Below are 17,483 nucleotides of genomic sequence, written 5' to 3' on the forward strand. Positions count from 1 at the left end.
ACTCTTGGGAAGGGCTGTGTCCGAAAAGAACCGGGAACCGGTTCTTGTTTAGAACCGGTTCCCAGTGAATCGATTCCTTGGAATCGTTAGCAAAATTCCTTAACAATTCTGTTAACGATTCTCTGTGCCGTTGCGCATGCGCAAACTTTTATAGTTTATTCAGACAGACTGCAGCAAACATGGCAACTAGGAAGAAGCGTTCTAAAGTTTGGTTGTATTTCACACGACAAAATGACAACAACGCCACTTGTAACGTGTGTAAAAAGTCTATTTCGTCGAAGGGAGGAAATACTACAAATATGAAGAAGCATTTGAACACACAGCATGGAATGAAGTTACTGGAACGTCATTTGTTCGATGCATGCAGCAGCGCAGCTAACGTTCGCGCTTCATCTCTAACTATCTAAGGTAGAGCTAAACTGCTCAAAAGTGATCACAACCACTTGTTACTGTGTGAAGCAATTTGCCTTTATTGTGTGTAGTCGATCTAGTTATCTTCTGTCCCGTCATTTGAAGCATACATTTTAGCTCCAGCATTCGTCGCTATTCACGTTAATGGAGGGCGTGTTTTATCAGCAAACGTTCGCATTGTCATGTTAACCCATTATTAAACTGAGCATATCGATTTTTAATCCATTAATTAACTTTGCATTTTAATTGTTTAACACAATGGCCGATGTTTGACACTGTCATATTATATGATTTGACCTTGGCTGAAAATGGAAGATTCTATAGCTAAGCTAGCGTAGCTAATAGAAGTGTAGAAGAAGAGCAAGGGAAACATTTAAATGTGTATGTGTACATACTGTATATGATGTGCAGCATTATAGAAAATTATATAAAAGAAAATGAATGTAAATAAACCCGTTTGTGCTCTTTTTCCCCCCCTTGCCCAATAAGAATCGATAAGTGAATCGATAAGGAATCGGAATTGTTAAAATCTTATCAATACTCATCCCTACTTATCATCCAGATCAGAAGTACGAAATGCCATAATGACAGAGTTACATGGACCAGGCTAGTTGTTTGGCTATCGATTTTTACGTTTAACACGAAATGTATACTTTTGCAGAAGTTCTTGCTACATGCTTCGATAGCCAAACAACTGTCCTGGTGAACGTTACTCTGTCATTATTGCATTTCGTACTTCTGTAGATCACTTTCTTATTTCCTGTTAGTTACTGTGCTTCCAATCAGCGACGAAAGTGTTGTACCTACCCTTTCCGTTTTGAGTTAATTTAATTTTGTTTCCCATTTGGGGGAGCGTGTCTTTGTATTCGGGGGGAGGTGAGCAAGTCAATACATGGGGACGTCGTAGTCTGCAATATCTCTGTTCACCATTCTGCTCAGTGACATCTAAAAGCCAGCAGCATGGATAGATACTTTGTGGTCTGTACTGTCTCTTTACTATTGCTGCTGAGTGGCTTTGCAAGCCAGTAGCATCTCCAGTTAGCTCTTTACCTCTGCTGCATAATTAGCTTTACAAGCTTGATGTTAAATGTCTCGTTTTCTAGAATTCTGTATGTGTCCTGTGGTGTTAATATAGGCAATATAGGTAATATAGGCCCTTTTAGGCAAGTATATAGGCCTCTCGTTAATCCAATATTTTCCAGTAGCTTACTTTTCAATGCTAAATTAGTTTTGTAATGTATATACTCTTAATGCACATATCGCCTACCATTCATTGTAAAAAGAATTCTCCAGGAGAGTGCTCGATCGTCTTATTTCAGAGAGATCAGGGAATCATTTTTACGGTTCTCTTATATTGGCCAAAAATGGGTGCTCTGGTTCTGTGCTTCCCTCTGGAAAATAAGTGTCAAACATAAGTGTTTGTATTTTCTTTGTTTTACCTGGTAAACCATGAATACATGGCTTTGGAAGGTGCGATATCCCATCCACCTTCTAATGATAGATTGCGTATGAATCAATGGATTTGGTCCCTCAAGTTCCCTTGTTGTTTGTCTGTTGTTCTTATTTATTGTTGTTTTGCCCTATTTGATGATTTTGTACAGCACTTTGGTCGGCATTGGCTGTTTTTAAATGTGCTCTATAAAAGACTTGACTCAAGTTCCCTTCAACATATAGTCTACACAATTCAAGTTACCGTCAACATTCCAAGCATTTCAAAGCTTACACAGTTCTTTCACCACCCCAAGAATAGGCCTACATTTCCTTTTGCTTTCTAAGATGTTGTACAATACTCACTTGACTCATTTATACCTCTTGATATTTCAGAGATGCATTTATTTCTTATCCGCTTTAAAAAACATAGGCTACTTCATTTCACCAATAAATTATTGTTGCTGCTAATGTCAGGACATAATTGCGCTTATCTGTCTAGACACAAATGGCAATGTAGTGAAGCAAATGCAATTCATGGAATTCAATTAAATTGTTGTCAATGTTGCTATACATATAAATCTTACTAAATTATATTATTATTTAATCGTCTGAATTACATACTTGTGCAAGGGAGCCCATGCGACATTAAAAAAGCGAATCGCAGCCTTGAAAGGCAAGGAAAAAAATCACAGAATGTGCAGCTGGCAGCAAATGAACAGAAACAGGAGGAAAATAGCTTTAAACTAGCTTTTCTCTGTGTGATTTTGAAAAGAAAAAAAATACTAGGTGATAAAACATGTGTATAAGTCAAGAAAGCAGGATCCTGGAATTTGATAGAGTGCGAAGATATATATTTATCTCTACACTGCGGGGAAATTACCAGCGCTCGGCGCTTCTAATGATGAACACAAAAACAATCACACCCTTTGTGAAGACGTGAAAAGGTTTACCAACATTCAGACTATCAACCATTTTCAGATTTCAATGTATGACACAATGTTAACTTTACAATCTGAACTTTCATAATCTGTAAAAAACTGAGACGTGGCCGACAACGACCCCTTTTCACCAGAGCGTGTCACAATTATTTCAAATATTCACAAAAATAGGTAAATTCATCTTACATTTACCTATTTTGTTAGATTTGTTACTAAACATTGTCAAGAGGCTTAATATGAGCTGGGCACTGTTCCATAAAGAGAGTTTACCGAAAAAGCCAGGCTTATGTCAGTTAGTCAGACTCCACATTTCCAGTTCATTCGGTTCCATAAAGCCAGCTCAACGCAGTTCAAACTCAGTTACTATGGCAATTATTCTGCTAAACTAACCAAGTCCGGGGCAGGCTTACTGTCAGGCTTAGCACGTGTTGTTGCTTAAACCAGAGGTTCCGGTAACACTAACCCAACAGGAAAACAATGATTCACCACAGACTGGTGAAAATTTAGTTTTAAAGTTAAATCCATCAATCTTGTGCACTTTCAGAGCTAAATTGAGAGGCTATCTATAAAGTATTTTGTGCACACGAGCACTCTTTTCGTTATAAAGATTATGCTGTTTGTCATGTAAGTGCATGTGTGGGTTAAAGGTTTGGAAAACATCTTGGTGACCACAGTCATAATTCAGGATGAACCTACATGGCATTAACAAAATAATGATTTCCCACATACACCAGGGCTCGACAATAACGATGGCCCGGGGCCAGTAAAAAGTAACGTCGGGACATTTAAACTAGCAACTCACTGGCCCGATCGGGCCACTGCAAATTATTGATTGAAAAAGAAATTTGCATTGTAAAAGTTGATATCCTTCATATGTTTTGCTATCTGCTAAATGAATTAATAACTTTGCAGCTCCTGGGGCGCACAGTTGGCAAATCAAGACTTGAGTAGTGAGTGACGACTGGTTGTCAAATTGTAATTCTCTAATCTCTATACATTTTTTAACAACTGACGCGAGACTGGCGCGAGACAATAAAGTGAAGATGGCAGCAAAGTGGAGCTACGAGCTCAAACAGAAGCAACCTTTTTTATGGAACGAAGATGCACTGTGTCGTCTGTCGTATGTTCCCGTCTAAAGCAGACAAAAGTGGATATTTTTACAGAGACACCGACAATTTTCGAAAACAATACCTGACCAGCCATGCTACTAGACAGCACATGGTTTGCGTGACAGCTAAGCGGATGGTGGACAATCCATCTTTGAGGCCGTTGACCATGCTGGTCAGGAATTTAAATGTAGATGCCCATCGTGTTATTGCACGACTTAGAACAACGGCATAGCACGTAATTAAAACGGGCCAGCTGTTCACCTCGTTCCCCCAGGCTATTGAACTGCAGCAGAAGAATGGTGTTGACTTGGGTACTTAGTATCATACTGATGAAATGCTATGGAAGCTTTTATATATTAGCATTGAGGGACCAGAGGTTTCAGTTTCAGCCAGACAGAGTTGTGCAGAAGTGGCTGTCAGCAGGGAAGAGAGCACGTCATGTTTGAGGTTAAAAGTCAATTGTTTTGCTGACTATTACCTTTGAATTTTTTATCACTAGAAATGTGATTTCATTTTTGTTCTTTTTATATCCAGGATGTGTTTAATAAATGGTTAAACATGTTAACAGAATAACACAACTTATAAGTCTTTGGTTTTGTTGTAACAATGATAAATTACAACTTTTAGAGGGGGGGCCAGTAAAAACCCACTGGCCCGATGGGGCCAGTAAGTTTCAAACCCAAATTTTTTTTAATGTTGAGCCCTGTACACCAACTGAAACTACTCCAACGTACTGTCCATTTCTCTCCTGTCAAACTCACTTGCTGTCCTGTTGCCCCTATGAGAACTACCTGCCATCAAACTATCCTAGTTAACTGAACTAGCTGCTTCTGTGGCTGTTAATTACTCAACTGGTGGCACTGGTGGATTTTGTTCTCTTTAAAATAGCCTTAGTATGCTCATGCTCAAGGATAGAAACATTAAGCGTTAAACAATAACATTAGCTCCTTCAACTTCATTTATAGCCTATGGTTACATGATGAGCCAACTTTCTCCGTTACACTTTACCTTGACCTGTACGATGGCCTCAGGCTCGACAGAACCTGACACTACAGACACTTTGCCAATTTTGCCTTTAAAAAAGATGCTGCGCAGTGTCAAGTATAGTGCAAAACCTGCCTGGCTAACGTTTCTACCTCACGGGGCAACACTACCAACCTAATTCGGCCCTAAAAAAAACACCACAAAGCCATGTACGATGCATAGCTAAAATGCTGAAAATAAGCCAAATAACACCCGACAGGATCACTGATCGAAATGTTTCAAAGCCTAACTTGAAACATTAATGTATATTAATGTACTACTAAATTACTTGAGCAGTAACAGCGTTCATCACGAAAGATATGATACACATACAGTAGGATCACTATGGCTGACCGTGCCATACTGTTTCTGTTAGGCTACTGACTGGATCAGAAATGTTCAGACCGTGTTTCTTTTTCTTCTAAGATTTAACCTTTAGATGCGTGAGTTCTAAATTTCCGACTGTCTCCACAGCGCAAGTTATTTTTCCGAAACGGTAGCTTGCTAGCTAGCTTTAGTTAAGAAACTGCAACTAAAGCGTATACGTTTCTAGTTTAGCTTTGATTTACCAAAATATTTTCTATGAGGTAGGATACAGGCGGTATGTTCTCCTTAGTTTTTTTTTACTTTGTGTGTTATGTTTTTGACTGGAGATCAGTAGGCTATATTTCTGTATTAATAATAGGCCTACATCATATAATAATCACATATTAAATCGCAATTGCAAATTAATCGCGATTATGTTATTTTCTGAAATCGTTCAGCCCTAATTACAACGTTAACATTTATAATGGTATCTAGCTAGATGTAAGAGAGGAGACTGACAACTAACTTAGCAGTCATACGATGTGTCGGCAAAAAATCTATTGGACGCAGGCAGCCAGGAACATTCCACTGCGCGCGTATGTGACTGAAAGAGTGTGTGTACAAGTACCGTGGGGGACAAAGGGGGTGACTGACTGGGAGTGAGAGATGCATTTTTTTTTATCTCTCACAACGTTAGAGATTTTTTATGTAATGAGAAGTGTACTCATATTTTTGGATCATTTTGAAACTTGAAAATATGGCGGGATAAATTTGACTATGGCGGGCTGCCAAAGTCTAGCCAATGAATAGAAAATCAACTTCTACATTTTACAAATGTCATGCACTAAATACAAAAATTTACAAACAATTCATTACATACATATTTATACTGCATGTGTGTTTGTGTATGCGTGCACTAAGGTACACATCTGTGGAATATGGAAAGATAAGACGCAACCAATTGGAAGCATAGATGTCTTATGTCATATAAGGCCATGTTTAGAGGGCAATTTCTGTTATCCTAAAACAGACAAATGTGTAGTGTTAAAGCAAGCACTAAATTACAGATTTTGGCGTTTGACTTGAACAGCACATAACCATCACCAAAATCACACGTTGACCCAGAATTTAGTTTGCGATTTGCGATTGCAATTTTTTTCTGTAACATGTAACATAAGCATTACATTGGACTGATATTGTTATTCTGTGCAGTCAGACATGAATTTGTAAGTTTGTTACATGTCTGTGATCCTCATCATGGCTCAAACCTAGACAACTTTGTAATGGTTAGGTAGCAAGCTAGCTCTGACTAAAGCACCAGCTACAGTTTACACTTACCTACAGTTTGGCATTTAACGTTAACTATTATCATATCAACAGATAGCCTGCTCTGTTTCATAAGTTGTGAATTATATTAGAACTAGAGGGTACAATTTCTGGGGAAATTGTAGGGTGTGCTTGCTTGCGTCGGTTGCACAGGGGTCCGTTTTTTACATTACATTTACATTCATTCATTTACCAGACACTTTTATCCAAAGCGACTTCCAAGAGAGAGCTTTACAAAGTGCATAGGTCACTGATCATAACAACGAGATAGCCACAAAACATTGCGAGTAGCCAAAACATGAAGCACACATTGTGAACAACCAAAGTAAGTGCCCAAAGGGAAGAACCATAAGAGCATGTAGTTAAACAAGTTACAATTAAACAACATGAACTGCTATAAGTGCAAGTGTACCTGTGGAAAAAAAGACAAGCAACAATAATAAAAAAAACAACAATATATCACAGCGAGTACAAACAATTTTAAATCAGTTACCACTAACCACAAGAGCAACATTTTTTAATGACATTTGCATAGGGCCTACTTATTATTTATAAAGATTACATAGATTTAAAAGCATCTTTTTTTTGCTGCTCATTTACAACTGAAAATACGAGTGAAGTGCACAGGGGTCCGTTTTTGAATGACATTTTTACAACTGATATTTCTGTATATTTTATATAAAAATGCATACTTATTATTTATAAAGATTACATAGATTTAAAAGCTTTTTTTTTGCTGCTCATTTACAACTGAAAATACGAGTGAAGTGTAGAATGAAATAGATGTATTCTCATTTCCCCTGCAAGAGGCAGCCTCATCGTTGAATCAAAACGAATACATTTGGCAGACCGGTGTAAAAATTGACCTAATCTCTATGACTTAAACGTCCTTTTAAGTTTTTCCCTTCTCGTGATATTTTAAGGAATTTAGTCTACTCATTTTGCATTCATTCATGAATAAAGAACCCCCTTTGAAGATTATTCTACGACGTTACCGGCAGTAGAAGATGGAATCGCGATTCAAACAGTACCATCTGCTAACTGAAAATATGCCCCCAAAAACGTAAATAAGCTTGACATTTATTTAGTGGAAAATCGCTTTCATAAAAAGCTCAGTGGTAGCGATCATTGTCAGTAACAACGCCAAGTGCGATATAGCCCTGTGTGGAGAAGCTGCCCCGGTACTACGGTACAGTACTAGACTACTCCTGTGTTCGTTCGTCTTGGTAGCGATTGCGTTGGTTGAATTGGATTTAACGTTCCGTTGTACGGTTTAGGCTGAAATTAATTATTTTCATGAACAGATTGACAAAGTTTAGGCTGTGGCAATGAAGTTAAGGTTAGTAGTTTGATAGACTTTTGGTTTAAGTAAGGGGAGTGCCGAACATGTTCTGTCGCCGTTTGACTTCCTACAGCTGTGTAGATGTTTTTGTAGTGTCTCGCGTAGGCTACAGCGTTGCAGTGAGCAACACTGGTTTGAAACCACAGGTAATTATAATTTCACCCACAAATCGTTTACTTGTAATGTAATGTCATAATAAATCCTACAACGAAAATGTATTTGTGAGGAATGTTTATTTTAACGATTGAAAACAGATGCATCATAGACCACTGTAGTATGTGTTGCCCGGGCAACAGAGGCTAATGTCATGATGCTAATACTTCAGTGACATAGTAGACTACTGTTTCCGAAAGTAGATGTACTTCCTTAATAAAATCAGCTTATATTGTACATTACACGTCACAATTGTGTGTCATATCACAATGTAAAATTAGTAAATAGTTATCACCCTGGCCTCTTTGCTTGTGGCGTTTCTGCAGCTGCCTTGCAGTAAAGCAGTTAGCTTAGCTATCTCCCAGAAGTTAACAAGCTGCTAAACTAATGTTCTGCTAGAGGTAGTCACGCGAGTTTTTGTGACGTTAGTGACGTAAGTAGCGTCATTGACTGTGGCTAGCAAGTTAGCCACCGTTAGCTTCACTTTTCGCCACAAAAACTTAATTTCCACTTAAACCATGCAACGGAACGTAAATCCCAATAGAAGCAACTCAATCGCTACCAAGAGGAAACTTTTGACACCTAGGTTGTCTATGTAGGCCAAATATTGACTGAGTTTTAGGGGGGCAAAAAGAATAAAAAGAATAATAATATATATGTGAGAGAACAAAGGTTGTGCCCTTGCCGAAGGCAAAGCACACCCAATAATAATATATATGTGAGAGAACAATGGTTGTTCTTGCCGAAGGCTTGAGCACACCCAATAATAATATATATGTGAGAGAACAATGGTTGTTCTTGCCGAAGGCTTGAGCACACCCAATAATATTAACAAAAATAATAGGTGCCTTCGCAGCTTTGCTGTTTGGCCCCTAATAATAAAACCACCCATTTTTGAGAGACCAGCCCTAAAACTTGATATTCAGGCTGGCCCCCAATCTTTGCTAAACCCTTGTACACAGGCAGATTACATTTGTTATGGAAATCTAAATTGCACTGCAGACTGAGGCAGGCACAGCCAGTAAGATTTGTTGTGATTCATGGATTACTTATTACCAAAAAGAGTCATTCCCCTTTCTCAGACAGATTTAAACCTCAAACATTTTAAGCATAAAGGGGACGACAGTCCTGTGCTGCAGAAATATATACGCCCATCTGTATTATTCATGAGACCAATAAGGTATGTTTTCAGCATAAAGGAGGAAGGAAATATCCACTGAATATCAAAATGCTAAATACCTTCCCCTGATCACCTAATAATAAAATTATTTAGTTTCCTACTGTACATACAGACTATTTTCCACTAAACCTAGTGGCCACTCAAGTTACACAAAGCACTCAATTTGTGACGGATATCTGTGACATGCCTGTCACAGTACATGTATTATAGGTTATCCTCTTCTTTAAAAAACATGGCGTTGGTTGCCTTTCTCGAATTTCCGAATGTAATTATAGTACATTTCAATGAGATTTAATGCAGAATGCCAGAGTTTGTATTTAGAATTTGCATGCATAGCACAATTTAGTTTTCCACAAACTCTTTCAATTCAAAGGGTTCTGAAGGTTCAATTGGAAATATCCAAACCTAAAATGGCTTCCATTACATCTTACAAAGACAGATCCAAAGGATGAGAAATGTTTTGTGTGTACAAAATGAAAGTCAACAGTTGGAAATTGGTTATAGCTGTTTTTCTTTCAAGAACTATGCTGACTTGAAGTTTCCTTGCAAGCTTTGTTTATAGGCTGTTTCCCTCTGTTTTGCTTGTGTGGTGTTGTTTATTTAATTATTTCATTTTAATATACTACCCTTCTGTTCCTCACTCAAAATTGTCCTTCTCAACTTTTTTTCATGAAAGAAAAAGGTGCAGTGGTCAGGTGCAGTTTCACCAAAGTTATTGGTGTAAATGAAGTTCATTACTGTACAGCATTTTCCACAATGTTAGGTAAGAATTTTTGTTTTAGTTTTGAAAATACCACAGATGTCAATTCACAACCTTTAGCTTTAGAACATGTTACATTTCTATTAATTCTGGAAATAAATACATTTGCATACAAATAAATCAATAACAACTGCTATGCCATGCTGTGTCTAGCAGATACTGTGGAAAAACTCTCCCTTTATAGGTTGCACCTTGGGGGTCCCCCGGTCATATATTTTTCAGTACTGTTAAGATACACATTTAATACCTTAGGTGAAATGCCAAATCCCCATATGCGTATAAAACATCTAATCAGAATCAGACAGTGAATGTTTTGTCTTGCTCATTTATTTAATCATCAACGCAGGTTAGACTGCAATCAAAACATCAAATGAACTGGTAGGAAGGTTGAATATGATATGACCACTGCACAATCGCTGCTTTAATAAATAACATACCCAACAGAATCTAGTTTAAAGGCATTAATATGGCTCAATTAACTGGACAAATTAATTGCAATGTTAATTGCATCTTTAAGAATAGCCTTGCCTTATTGCATACCCATACCCATATTGAATAAGGCAAATTACTTGTGTCCACTTAAACCACAGTAAGAGTCTAATACTACCCCAAAGAGGATTTGACAGTACACTGAAAATTTTAGCAATTATTAGGCCTAATTAAATTGAGTGCATGTGACACAAAATACATGAAATTTAAGAAATTCTTCGATTGTTGAAATTAATGCCGACAGATGGCGCCAATTTCATAGTGAAAATGAACTTAAACCATTTAGCAGAGCATAAAAGTAAAAAAATAAATAATGTAAGATGGAGCCAAATGACTAATTTCGTCTGGTCACTTTTCATTGAAGTTAGAACAATATCTCAGGAAAAGACACCGCCATACCGGTCGAATAACATAACTGAATGTGGGGAATTTGCTCGCAAATTCACAAAACATGGCTGCAAGAGGTTTTGTTTTCAGATAGTTCCTCCTCGTCCGTCATTCCCCACGTTTTGAAAATGTGCGCTACACAACTGTGCCAGTTCTTTTAACAGGAAGTCTTGATTTTGAAATTAACGGTTGTTAAACAGCACCAGACACATTATATATTACTGTCAAAATCAACAGATTGTTCTGAGTGGTTTAAAGACAGGACCTTTATTTATTTATAATGTTTCTAGTCGTGCAATTGATAGCCCAACGTCAGACATCCTTGCTAGTGCTAATTATAATGTAGGCTAGAGGACTAACAACTGCGGCCCGTGGAATACAAAATATGTATATTTTCTTTTACAAAACGAAAACAATATATGTATGAGTGGATTGACGTTACCTTTCAAAAAACGATTCGAAACAGATTTCTTGCGCTCCGAAATCCTCCTCCGCCAAAATGTGACTGCACAACTGCTTCTTTTTAATAATTGAAATTACTTAGGCTATAGTTTTCATTTGATGAAAACGAGTAGCCTACAGTTTATTTCCGCATCACAACCATTACATCGTCGTACCAGTCGAAGCATTTGTTGGTTTGTTTTGACGAGGCTTTTACAATCCGTTAAGAGCTTTTTTTCCTTTCTTTCTTTCTTTCTTTGCCGTATTCTGGGTAGGTTCAGGTTGCGGTTTCCGTTCACTGGAAATTTTCGTCAGCCATCATGCAAGGACGGAATCCAAAATTCCAGCGCCTGCTAGCTATAACATCAAAAAATTTCTGGGAACTAGGGAAAAAATAACTAACAACTATAAAGTTGCGCAGGGAAATGTGGAGAGACTGTAAATCACTTGGCCTATAAGATATTCCATCTAATATAGGTGTAATGTTGTTTATTCCTCAAAAGAGACCTGGATAAGGAACTTTTTTTGTTAGTTTACATTGGCAAACTACTGTCAACCATTTTTCCACCGTCTTATGACAATGTGTCGTGAATATACTATATTTGGGCTGAATGTAGGCTTATTAAATATTTATTACAGTTATTGTATGGGATTACTGTTGTATGTGTAAGGTGTTTCATTATTATATTATGTAGGATGGATCACAAGAGTAGCCCATTTGAAGCTTATAGAGCTTGAAGCTGCGTAATCTAGGGCAAGTTTTTGTTGGTCCACCATTGAATTTGATTTCCTGCAGTTAATGGTTTATTTAAAAAAATTCTCTGGAGAATTATGTGGTGTTCTGTCCATCAGTCTCAATGTAAAACGAGAATCTACTAATGGTTTTTAGTCCATAACAGTATGTATATATTTGGTTCTTGATTTGAGAGGGCCAATTCGTTGAGCAGATTCCTCACATTACATTTAAAAGCCAATCGTAAACTAAATCAAAGCTTGACTAGTTGGATGGCGTTACACATCCAAGTTGTGTTCAATTTATAAAGTTAAAACAAAGGTTTTTAAACAATTATAATGCGTTCCAAACCCTCATGTTCAAAGGATAAAAAAAGATACTGTACTGTTTTTCCGGATAATGCCAAAAAATGTATTAAATCATTAGTTAACAGTGGTTGTTATTTTGTACATTAAACATTTATTGCTCATTCAAATATATACTGCTATTGTCATGATTTTATTTGTATGTTAAATTCATCAGTATCAAAGACAGATAAATAAATTGCACACTAAACTATAGGGGGCCAGACCCCCAAGATCTATTTGATGGCACGTCTGTCCATATACAGTGTGTCACACATAGGACTATCTTGGATATAGTATTTAGAGAAGTACAAATTATTTTACATTTTCTCACAGGTCATGAGCAAGATACATCATATGATAGATCATTATGATATAACCAACATGGTTACATGATAGTCTGTTTGATATTGCAACAACAGGTTATGGAGCACTGATGGATACTGCATAGGTAACTAATAAAACAAACATGGTTTCAAGATTCTTTGGTCTGATGAAACTAAAATGTAATAATTTTAGCTGAATGCCTAGCATCGCTTCTGGAGGAAAGCAGGCACCCTCCATCATTTGGCAAATACCATTCCGAAGGCAAAGTATGGTGGTGGCAGCATCATCCTTTGGAAATCTTTTTGTAGTAACAGAGACAATGAGGCTAGTCAGGATTGAAAGAGAAAATAAAACATTGTACGGACAGATTCTTGTTGAAATCCTGCTCCACAGTGCTCAGGACTGGAAAATGACCCCAGATCCTGAACCCAATCGAACATCTCTGGAGAAACCTGAAAATAGCTACACTCCTTATCCAACAGACAGAAGTTGAGAGGATTTGCAAAGAAGCATGGGAGAAGTTTCCTAAATATAAGTGTGCTAGGCTTGTAGCACATACACTATAATAATCTAGACTGTATTTGTGCCAAAGCAGTTTCAACAATGAATGAATGAATGCCTTTTATTGTCATCGCACATAACAACAAAATTCAATTGCACTTCTCCTTACAAAAAAAAAGTAAATTAATTATACAAATTGATAAGTAGCTAAAAGAAGACATAGTCCATAAAGTGCAGTGCGGTCCCTATGGGTCATGAATTCAGGTGTTTTATAGCACTTGGATAAAAACTATTCAAAAGTCTGGAAGTGCGACCCGGAAAGATTTGTAACGCCTTCCAGAACAATCCTTAATTATATTTTCTGCCCGCTGCAGGCATCTGGTGTGATACAGTATATATCAGTAAGTGAGGGGAGATGTGTGTGAATTATGTATTGTGCTGATTTCCTGACTCTATCCAGCGCTTTTTTGTCAGCAGCGGTGCAGCTGCTAAACCACACCAGAATGTCGTGCGAGATGGTACTTTGGAAAGAACATTTGTAAAAGGATAAAAGCAGCTACTGGGGGACGTTGATTTTGTTGAGTGACCTGAGAAAGTACAGTCGCTGCTGTGTTTCTTCACAAGGGGTGTGGTGTTGGTTGCCCAGGTGATGTCCTGTGAGATGTTTGTCCCCAGGAATTTGAAGTCCTTAACCCTCTCCGTAGCATCCCCATTGATGTAAACTGGGGCAAGGTCAGTCCTCTTCCTATGGAAGTCTACCACCACCTCTTTGGTCTTAGAGGTGTTGAGAGACAGGTTGTTGGTGGAGCACCAGGTGGAGAGTTTTGGAATTTCCGCAAACTTTAGAAAAATATTACTGTCATGAACTGGGGTGCAGTCATGAGTGTATAAGGTGTATTGCAGGGGACTCAACATACGACCCTGGGGGGCCCCAGTGCTGAGTGTGAGGACAGAGGAAAGTTGGGAGCCCAGCCCAACTGACTGGGGACGGTCTGTTAAGAAGTCGTGGATCCATGTACAGATGTTAGTGCTGATGCCCAGGCCGTGTAGCTTGTACACCAGTCTTCCGGGGATGATGCAGTTGAATGCAGAACCACAAACCACAGTCTTGCGTAGGTGCCAGGATGTTCAAGGTGGGTCAGCAGACAGTGCAGGGCTGAGTTGATGGCATCCGCGGTTGACCTCTTTGCTTTATAGGCGAACTGGTGCTGATCCAGTGTGGAGGGGAGGGAGGCTTTTATGTGATTTAGCACCAGTCTTTCAAAGCACTTCATAACAGTGGAAGTGAGGGCCACTGGTCTAAAGTCATTGAGGCTATTTACAGCTGATTTCTTCGGAAACGACACAATGGTGGCAGATTTGAGGCACTTGGGGATGGAGCAGGTAAACAGAGAGGTTGAAGATGGAGGTAAATACCTCAGCCAGCTGGTCGGCACAGTCTCTCAACACTCTCACCGGGATCTCATCAGGGCCGGCAGCCTTCCTGGGGTTCACACCAAGACATGCCCGCCTGACCTCCTCTGTTTTCAGTGAGAATGTCAGGGCATCAGTGGGCAAGTGGGTGGTAATGGTGTGGCCGATTTTAACTCAGTCCTGGTTCCATTTGCCAAAGAAATGGTTGAGCTCCTCAGCCAAATTGCTGCTGGCAATTGGGCTTGGTTCTTTTGAACCCTTAAAGTTCATGAAGTGTTGTATTCCCTGTCAGATGCGCCGGGGATCCCCCTCTTTGAAGTGTCCCTCAATCTTCCTCCTGTAGGCTGCTTTTGCGTCCTTGATGCCTGTCTTTAAGTTGGATCTGGCAGTGCTGTATAGTTCCATGTCCCCGGACCTGAAGGCTTTATCACGGTTTTTCAGCAGCAGCTTGACCGTCCTGTTCATCCATGGTTTGTTGTTTTGATAGCATTTGACCTGTCTCTCAACAGTGACATTGTCAATGCAGGTCTTAATGTAGCCCTCAAGAAAAAAGTGCCCAGTCAGTGTGCTCAAAACAGTCTTGCAGTTGTGGAATCGCAGTAGCAGGCCACAGTTTTATTAGTTTCACTGTGTGCACAGATCTCTTAAACACGGGTATGTACGCTTGTGCGAGAAAGAGGGTCAGATGGTCAGACTAGCCTAGATGGGGGTGAGCGGAGACCTTGACAATGTGAGTTGAGAAAAAGGCTGTAACATAAAATGTGAAAAAAGTGAAGCTGTATTGAATGTTCACAAGTCAAGTTGTCAAGTGTTTTAAAACGATCTAAGGATATAAGTAACTCAAGGTCATTCCATGTCTATGCAGCACTAAAACTAAAATATGCTTTCCCTAATTCAGTGAAGACCCTTTGTGAGACAGGGCAGGTATAGGGAGTCAGGTGGCTGAGCGGTAATCGGGCTAGTAATCAGAAGGTTGCCGGTTTGATTCCCTAGCCATGCAAAATTATGTTGTGTCCTTTGGCAAGGCACTTCACCCTACTTTCCTCGGGGGGATGTCCCTGTACTTTGGATAAGAGCGTCTGCTAAATGACTAAATGTAAATGTATAGAGGATTGACCAAGGAAAACATGACAGTCAATAAATAACAACAATTTCACAGGATGGGGGTAGATTCCATGGCTCACATGGAATTTGCCATGAAGGATTCCAATATAGAACTGATAATGTCATTAATCCCTGTATATATAGAATGGTATGTTATAGTCACTTAAGTGTCACTTTTCACTCTATTGCCCTCTCCATTTGTAGTACCGATTAAGTCCATCAGAGGGCATCAAGCTACAGCTATATCCGTATGTCCACGACCCTTTTTTCATAGGCCGTTTGATAGTTAGATCCCTCACCCCTTCTCTCTCTGTCACACACATAAATATGTCACAAACCTGTGTTAGCACAGGTTTGTGCAACTGTGCTCTTGTATGGGCACAGTTGACTGTGCCCATACAAGGAGTGAGCAATGGAACTTAAAAGTATAATTGGTAAGAATTTTTCAGTAAAAAGCAACATGTTCTATGAACATGTGTAATCTAATGAAGCCCTCTGAGAGTTGTTTAGAAACAGACAGCTCAGTGCCAGTGGAATGTCACATTTATTTGAATTGAGCGGTGTTACTTTCCAGCAATCCTGTTCCAGAATAATTGGCGAGTTGAGCCTTCCTCCTTGGCTTATTTTGTGAAACAACTGTTGTTACAGCCCTTAATAGCTCTAGGTAAAAAAAACTTATAGTTGAAATTCATTTAAACACAACAATGCCAAAACAGAACTGTGAAATGTACCAAGGCAAACAGCAAAACTGTTAAATAAACTTGCCTAAACCAAACAATGCCTCACTAGCAAAAAGTACATAGGTTGGCACCCATTCTTTACTTAATGTCCTCAACACATGTAAACTATGTGATGGGAGTCTATACCCATGGGCAGCTTATATGTCGCCTTGCCCCCATGCAAAGAATCAAATGAACAAAAAAGCTCTGTAGACAAATACGGAAAATGTTTTACTTCAACACTTCAAAATGGGGAATACATTTAAAAATGTTTCAAACGCATACTGTCACACAAAGGGGAAGCCGACACAAAATCACAAAAACAAACAAAGAACAAAAGTCACCTCTCGAACAGACAGGATTTTAAAGGAAAATGGAATGGTAGATCCAAGATGGCGCCGATGATGGCAGCCTCCCCTTACAAAAAAGAAGTATATTAAAGTGTACTATAAGTATACTAAAATATGGATAGTACACTTTTAGTTCACTTTTGATATACTTTTAAGAAGTATGCTTTGAAAATGGTTCACTTTTGATATACTTTTAAGTATGCTTTGAAAATAGTTCACTTTTGAAATACTTTTAAGAAGTATACTTAGATAATAGTTCACTTTTGATGTACTTTTAAGTATGCTTTGAAAATAGTTCACTTTTGATATACTTTTAAGAAGTATGCTTCGAAACATAAAATTGTATACATTTCTTCTGGAGTAGGATGTACGTTTTCTATTATTATACAGCAAAAACAGTCAAAATAATTTTTGAGTACATTACAGGTTAAATTCTTTAGATCCATCTCATTCTAATTATTCATGTCTAGGAAAATCTATTATGCATTTCACATTGAATCTTTTTTCGTACTGAAGCTGTAACCTTAATTACTGCAAAAACATTTTGAAGCTCTATACTCTTATACTAATAATTATCAATTGGAGAATTAATGGAAAAAACGAAAAAGCTACTTGAGAAAGAAGCAGACAGAAGGGTTGCATGGTGCATTTGAAAGTTATACTGTCAAACTGACTGAAGAACGAAATAATGACGTG

At 38.4% G+C, this 17,483-nt stretch overlaps 1 protein-coding gene across 6 annotated transcripts in view; it reads right to left on the reverse strand.

Moving 5' to 3' along the window:
• Positions 1-11,688, reverse strand: part of znf618 (zinc finger protein 618) — an 87,394-nt gene extending 75,706 nt beyond the window's left edge. For 5 of the 6 annotated variants that reach the window (XM_062484667.1, XM_062484664.1, XM_062484665.1 and 2 more), the window contains exon 1: positions 11,298-11,687. The gene's annotated coding sequence lies outside the window, so the exon portion shown is untranslated. Of the gene's footprint in view, positions 1-11,297 lie in introns of all 6 variants that reach the window. The other variant, XM_062484666.1, reaches the window with a different exon arrangement.
• Positions 11,689-17,483: the final 5,795 nt, after the last annotated feature.

The sequence above is a fragment of the Osmerus eperlanus genome, chromosome 18 (assembly GCF_963692335.1).
Source record: "Osmerus eperlanus chromosome 18, fOsmEpe2.1, whole genome shotgun sequence".
Taxonomy (NCBI): Eukaryota; Metazoa; Chordata; class Actinopteri; order Osmeriformes; family Osmeridae; genus Osmerus; species Osmerus eperlanus.